Below are 6070 nucleotides of genomic sequence, written 5' to 3'. Positions count from 1 at the left end.
ATGGATGGGTTCATACTGTTAAACGAGGCACAAGAAATGGATCATAGTTTGTGGAATTAAATTTCTAATTCACTAGCTATCGTGAAACTTTCTTCCTCATCAGGCTACAAGAACTGTTCTTCATTTGAAGTCATCTAGGCCCAAAGAAATAAGGTTTATTTCCTTATGAATGAGCTTGGTTATATCATCATCTCAACGTCTGAGCTATTATTGTATTGTGCAAGACAATTATGAGTGGTTCTCTTTTGCTATTCATGGTACCATGTGTTTGAATCTGGAACTCATCACCGGATTAAGGATTTGTTGTGATTACTAGTGATACATATTACATGGGTACAGTTAATGTTTGCTTAATAAAGGACTTTGGAAGAATCATCATGAAATACTCAAAGTCGGTCATGTCATCGGACTTTCTTGCTCAAGTTGAATTATAATTGCAAGTTAGATACACTTCATAAGAGAAGGAATCGGAGATCATATTCAGAAGAGTTGACTTGTGGTCAATAAAGTCAAACAATAAAAGGCTGATTTGTCGTTGGCTAAATCATACGGATTCCATTATTTATACTTGATTGTCACTATTTTCTTTTGAATACAGGAAAAGGTACAAGTTAAATTTACCTGAGAAATTCATACAAAAAAAACCTATACAAAGTCAATTAGAATGCCCTAAGGTCTTCACGGTCTCTCTACGCAACCAACTGTCGATTACTTTTCCATGAGACCTGAGGATAGAAAGCTGCCAAATGAAAATAAGAGTCATGATCCGGAACTTTATCATTATGCTGTCTTCTCTGACAATGTTCTGGCATGTGGAGTGGTTGTTAACTCAACTGTGTCTAATTCCAAGGAACAGAAAACTGGTTTTACACATAGTGACCCATTCATTCAACTTTCCTTCATTCTCAATGTGGTTCTTATTAAACCCACCATTTGAATACCTACATAAAGCAAAACCATGCTTCAGCCATACATTTTCATTCATAACCAATCAGTTACATAAAAACTCATACATACACATTCAGTCATCCAAATATTTAAATCAGTTCAGTACTACATCATACACACAATCTGAAGCACATACAGTTCAAACTAGCAGCAATTGAATTACATGTATATGGTCAAGGTCGGTGAAGTTAAGTCCCACACAATCAACCACAATTCAAATTTTAAACCATGCATCCAATACATACCAATCATCCAAAATCAGCATCATACACACATAACCACACCATAAAGCCATCTCATACATGATGTATACACAGCCAGCAAACTTTTCCTAACCCACATCTACCAAACACTTGCAGTATATTTCAAGACCAATTCAAAATGGAAAACAAAAAAACAGGGCAGCCTTGCATTCTAACTCTCAATTTCTTCTAACTGCCATAACAACTTTCCAAACATATATATAACTGACATAATTCCTAACAGAAATCTAACCAACCTAACCGATTCAGTTACAAACTCTAACATAATTAGTAACCACCAAACAGAATCCTAACTAACCCCTAACTGTCATAACAGTTTCTCTAACAACCTATAACAGTTTGTAATTAACCTAACCGAATCAGCCAGCTCAGCAATAACAGATAACAGAAAATCAAAACTAACCTCAACTGAATCATTTCTTCTCCTCTAACTAACTTCACCTTCATCAGCTTCTATATAAGAGAACCTCCCTCCATGATTCAAGGTTCCCACCACTTTATCAGCTTCAGATTCTTCAACCATTGTTCACACACTCCCCCACCATTTTTCATTCACCTAGCCACCATTTTCTTTCTTCACCATTTCTTCATCTTCACTTTTCTCACCTTGAATCTTCCATTCTTCTTCACCTTCTCAACCATTTTTCTCTGATTCATTCAACCTTCTTCACATTCAATCTCCATCAACTCTCTGTAACCTCCACATTCATCAACATACAATCTCTACATCAGCTTCAATCACAGTTCTTCCATTAACTCATCATCTTCATTATACTTCATTCCTCAATATAACAAAAAAGAGAAAAGAGAAAATTAGAACCTGTCACAGAGAGATTCACGGTCCATCACCAATATTCAGAAACTCACGCATACTCTCAATCTTCAACACACCTCTATTGATTCAACAGAATTTCATTCAGCCATCAGAAGCTTCTTCTTCATCTTCCTGCTACAATCTTCCGCGTTCTTCTTCAGACAAGCTTCGCACGACGATCTTCTTCGACCTGCACCGAATCCGCTCCTTTACGTGACAATCTCAGTGTTCATCACCTTCATTAAAATCTTCCTCACTGCACGCATCAGAACTTTATCTACAAACGGTAATAACAACATCACGGAGAAAATCGCGAAAAGAGGAAGAAAAAGATCAAATAAGATTACTTGAAGGATCTCTGGTTTGTTATTCGTGGCAACTGAAGTTACGCCGGACAAGCTCCGTCAAATCGAATCGGAAAACGCATTCGATCGAGAATGAATTGGGGATGAGAGAATCCGCGAGAGAGATGGAGAGGTTTGGAACGAGAGATGAGATGAGAGCGAACGAGTTCAGAAGCGAGAGAATGAGTCGTCGGAGGGGAACGGGCTTACGGTGGCGCTCCGAGGGTTGACCGGACAAAGAAAGCCGCCGCGTCGTCGAGTTCATCAGAGTGAGAGGCGAATGGTCAAAAGTAGGAACCCTAAATCCCCTTTCTTGTTATTTTATTCCATTATTCGTTTTTATTTCTTTTAATTTTTAGTTAAAGAAAATATGAGTAAAAATCTTGAATGAATAATCTCCCTGGGCCCGTTGCTGATTTGCACCCCTCTTGGCCCGTTTTGCTGAACGCAAACAATAACTAAAAACTATTTTTGGGCCCCATTATGTGTTATGCACCCCTGTGGCCCACTGTCCCTTTTTGGCAAACAAAATTCTGCAAACAAGCAACAAAAACACTCTGTTTGGGCCGGGCTCATTGGGCCCTGCGCCCTTGCTTTTCACACCCTTCATTTTAGTCACACCCCCCTGTTTCTATTTGGTTTGATTAGTAAATTTAGGTTTCAATTAGTTTTTTCTCTAATTTTCTTTTAGTAACAAAAATGCTAATTTTTCTCCTATATTTTTAGACCTTAATACATAATTTTTGACATAAAAATAATCATAAAAAATATTAGTTTAGGCTTTTATTTTAATTCTTTTGCTTGATTAGAATTCTTGTTTTTGTCATATAGAAATCATAAAAATAAATAGTATCTTTTAATTTATTTTCGCACTATATTTTGAATCATTTGTTTTCATGTTTGGTGCTATATTTTCAAGATATTCTTTTAGTCAATTTTGCACTAATTTTGTACCATTGTTTACTTGTAATTTCTACTTGTAATTGTGAACTCACTTGTAATCTCATTCCTTTAGATTTAGGACCTATAATATCTTCATAATATTAGGCTTAGTCTTTCCCTTAAAATCCTAACACTTAGGTATAATCATAACATTAGGCTAGTTATTCATTTTAGGCTAGTTTTCTTTTCCTTTTTCTTTTCAACTTTAAAACATTTAATAAAGGAAGAGGTGGATCACACTTCACTAAAAGTGGGAGAGAAATGAGTGGGATTTATTCCCTAATCTGTTTCTCAATCACTTAGTGGGAGAGAAATGAGTGGGATTCATTCCATAATCTGTTTCTCAATCACTATATAGAGAAATGAGTGGGATTTATTCCCTAATCAGTTTCTCGATCGCTATGTAGAGAAATGAGTGGGATTCATTCCCTAATCTGTTTCTCGATCACTATGTAGAGAAATGAGTGGGATTCATTTCCTAATCTGTTTCTCTACCATTATGCATTTTTATGTGATTCAACTCGCAGATTAATTCCCCTTAAAAATCACCAATCAAAAACATCTAAAATACTTAATAAAGGCTCAGACCTAAACAAAGTAAGGAAGTGATGCGAAACCTTGTATTGGGTTTTGTTCATCATGGAATTACATCTAAAAGACACAAACCAATTTTCTCTCTTCTCTCTCTTGCCTCCGAGGCATTCTTTCTCTTGCCTTCAGGGCATTCTTTCTCCTAATCGGACACGTTATTTCCGCTCCATTCCCAGCTTAAGACTCCAGAGGTCGAGCAGCGGAGTGCGAATGTAACTGTTCAACTAAAAAACACAAAAACAAACAAAAACTAAAGAGCCGAACTATGACGCTCTGATTCCTGAAAAGGATACGTAGGCATTAGGTCGCGGGGCCTAAGTGAGCACAATTATTTATAAACCTTATTTTTCCCCGTGTTTCTTTTCTTTCATTTGCATGCATTCCCTTAGTAATTAAGCTTTAGATTTATACACCCTTTAGATAGCAACAAACATAGGTGGATACCATCGAGTACGATGGGCGTGAGGGGTGCTAGCACCTTCCCCTTGCGTAACCGACTCCCGTACCCTATCTCTGGTCGAAAGACCTCGTTCTTATTCATCCTAGGTTTTCTGATATTCCTTTCCCTCTTTGGGATAAATATATTAGTGGCGACTCTGTTGTTCACATTTCGCGAGCGTGCGACACGTATCACATAACATCTTACAACAATTTTCATTAAGTCAGAACAACTGACCAATATAATACAACTTTCAAAACGGCAACAATGTCGTTAATCAATTAAGACAACATATTCAAATTCACAATTACACTATCATCACGTCACAACAAACATATCATCGTCTCAACAATTCAAATCACATAATCAACTCATGAAATGACAACAATGTCAACAATCAACCATGACAATATATGCGATTCACAAGTAAGATTCCGACGCATCACAACAAACATCTCATCATCAAGTCATCACATCACAACAAATATATCTACATCAAGTCATCACATCACAACAAACATATCTTCATCAAGTCATCACATCACCACAAACATAATCAAATAAGACTCAAATGTAATTCACATGTGACTCGACTTATGCAAATGCATATGGTACCATTTGGAGTAAAACTCTCACCGTCTCAAAATTTGCCATTGGGCACACCATCGCTATTTGCCATTAAGTCCACCGTCGCTTTTTGCCAATAAGGCCACCATCTCTTTATGCAATGGATGTGACTCAATAAATGTAACATCCACACAAACATAACACACATAAATAATACGTCACAACATCGTCTAAATCACCATCGAACATTATCAATATAATGTTGAACTTCAACAACAACAAAATCATCATCATTCATAAGAATGCATCACTTCACAATTATGTCGCTATGTTGCATCATCATCATACAACAATACTTCACTTCACAACAACATTCACAACATAAAGCAATTCAATTCAAGGAAAGGATTCATAAAGATTTCCAAGGGTATTCAAAGCATATACCATGGATAGACATCAATTAGAGATTCATGGAAGTTCAAATGGCATTTAAAAACAAGTTACGGTTCAAAAGATACATCATGTCAAAGTTTGAACAAGTTTTGCACAGCAAGGTCCGCTTAGTGACCTTTAAGCGCGCTTATGGAAATACAATGTCAACAACCCCGCTTCAAGCGGCTAAAAACAGTGGCGAAATGAAATCTGGGCTCCGCTTAGTGGACTGGATCCGCTTAGTGGACTGGCTCCGCTTAATGAAATCTGAGCCATCTTTATTTTTCAAAAACAAACAACATATAATCCTTCACACTCATCATGAATATCATATCACATATTATGCCAACAATATTGTTATCAATTAACATCAATTCACATATTACATAAATATGATTCAAGTAACATGTTATCACTCACATATAAATCATACTCATAGCATTCACCAATTCAACATCTCATTATACATGTAGTAAACAATTGCCAATACATTTGTGCACATCTTCATCAATTCATTACAGTATACAATAGGAATAAATTACAACGTATCATATCAACACATGTTATTCACATTTCATCAAGCCATAACACATGTTCACATACATACATGTTATTAAAACAACCACATCTTAATTAATTCATCAAGTAATCGTTCTCCACAAGAACATTCAAATAACACATATTCATTCTCACACATCATGAATATTACACCACATAACATGTCATCACA

At 36.2% G+C, this 6070-nt stretch overlaps 1 long non-coding RNA gene across 2 annotated transcripts; it reads right to left on the bottom strand.

Moving 5' to 3' along the window:
- Window positions 1-537: 537 nt before the first annotated feature.
- On the bottom strand, window positions 538-2681 carry LOC131641895 (uncharacterized). 2 transcript variants are annotated; one of them, XR_009295672.1, is made up of 3 exons: window positions 2373-2681; window positions 1615-2302; window positions 538-941 (listed from the first exon to the last, which is right to left on the bottom strand). It is a non-coding gene; the product is annotated as an uncharacterized LOC131641895 (long non-coding RNA). The 2 variants fall into 2 exon arrangements; XR_009295671.1 differs by having other exon boundaries at window positions 1615-2296.
- Between the last annotated feature and the right edge of the window lie 3389 nt (window positions 2682-6070).

Source organism: Vicia villosa, unplaced genomic scaffold (genome assembly GCF_029867415.1).
Source record: "Vicia villosa cultivar HV-30 ecotype Madison, WI unplaced genomic scaffold, Vvil1.0 ctg.004227F_1_1, whole genome shotgun sequence".
Taxonomy (NCBI): domain Eukaryota; kingdom Viridiplantae; phylum Streptophyta; class Magnoliopsida; order Fabales; family Fabaceae; genus Vicia; species Vicia villosa.
Note: the sequence above shows the minus strand (reverse complement) of the source record. Positions and strands in the feature narration are given on the sequence as shown.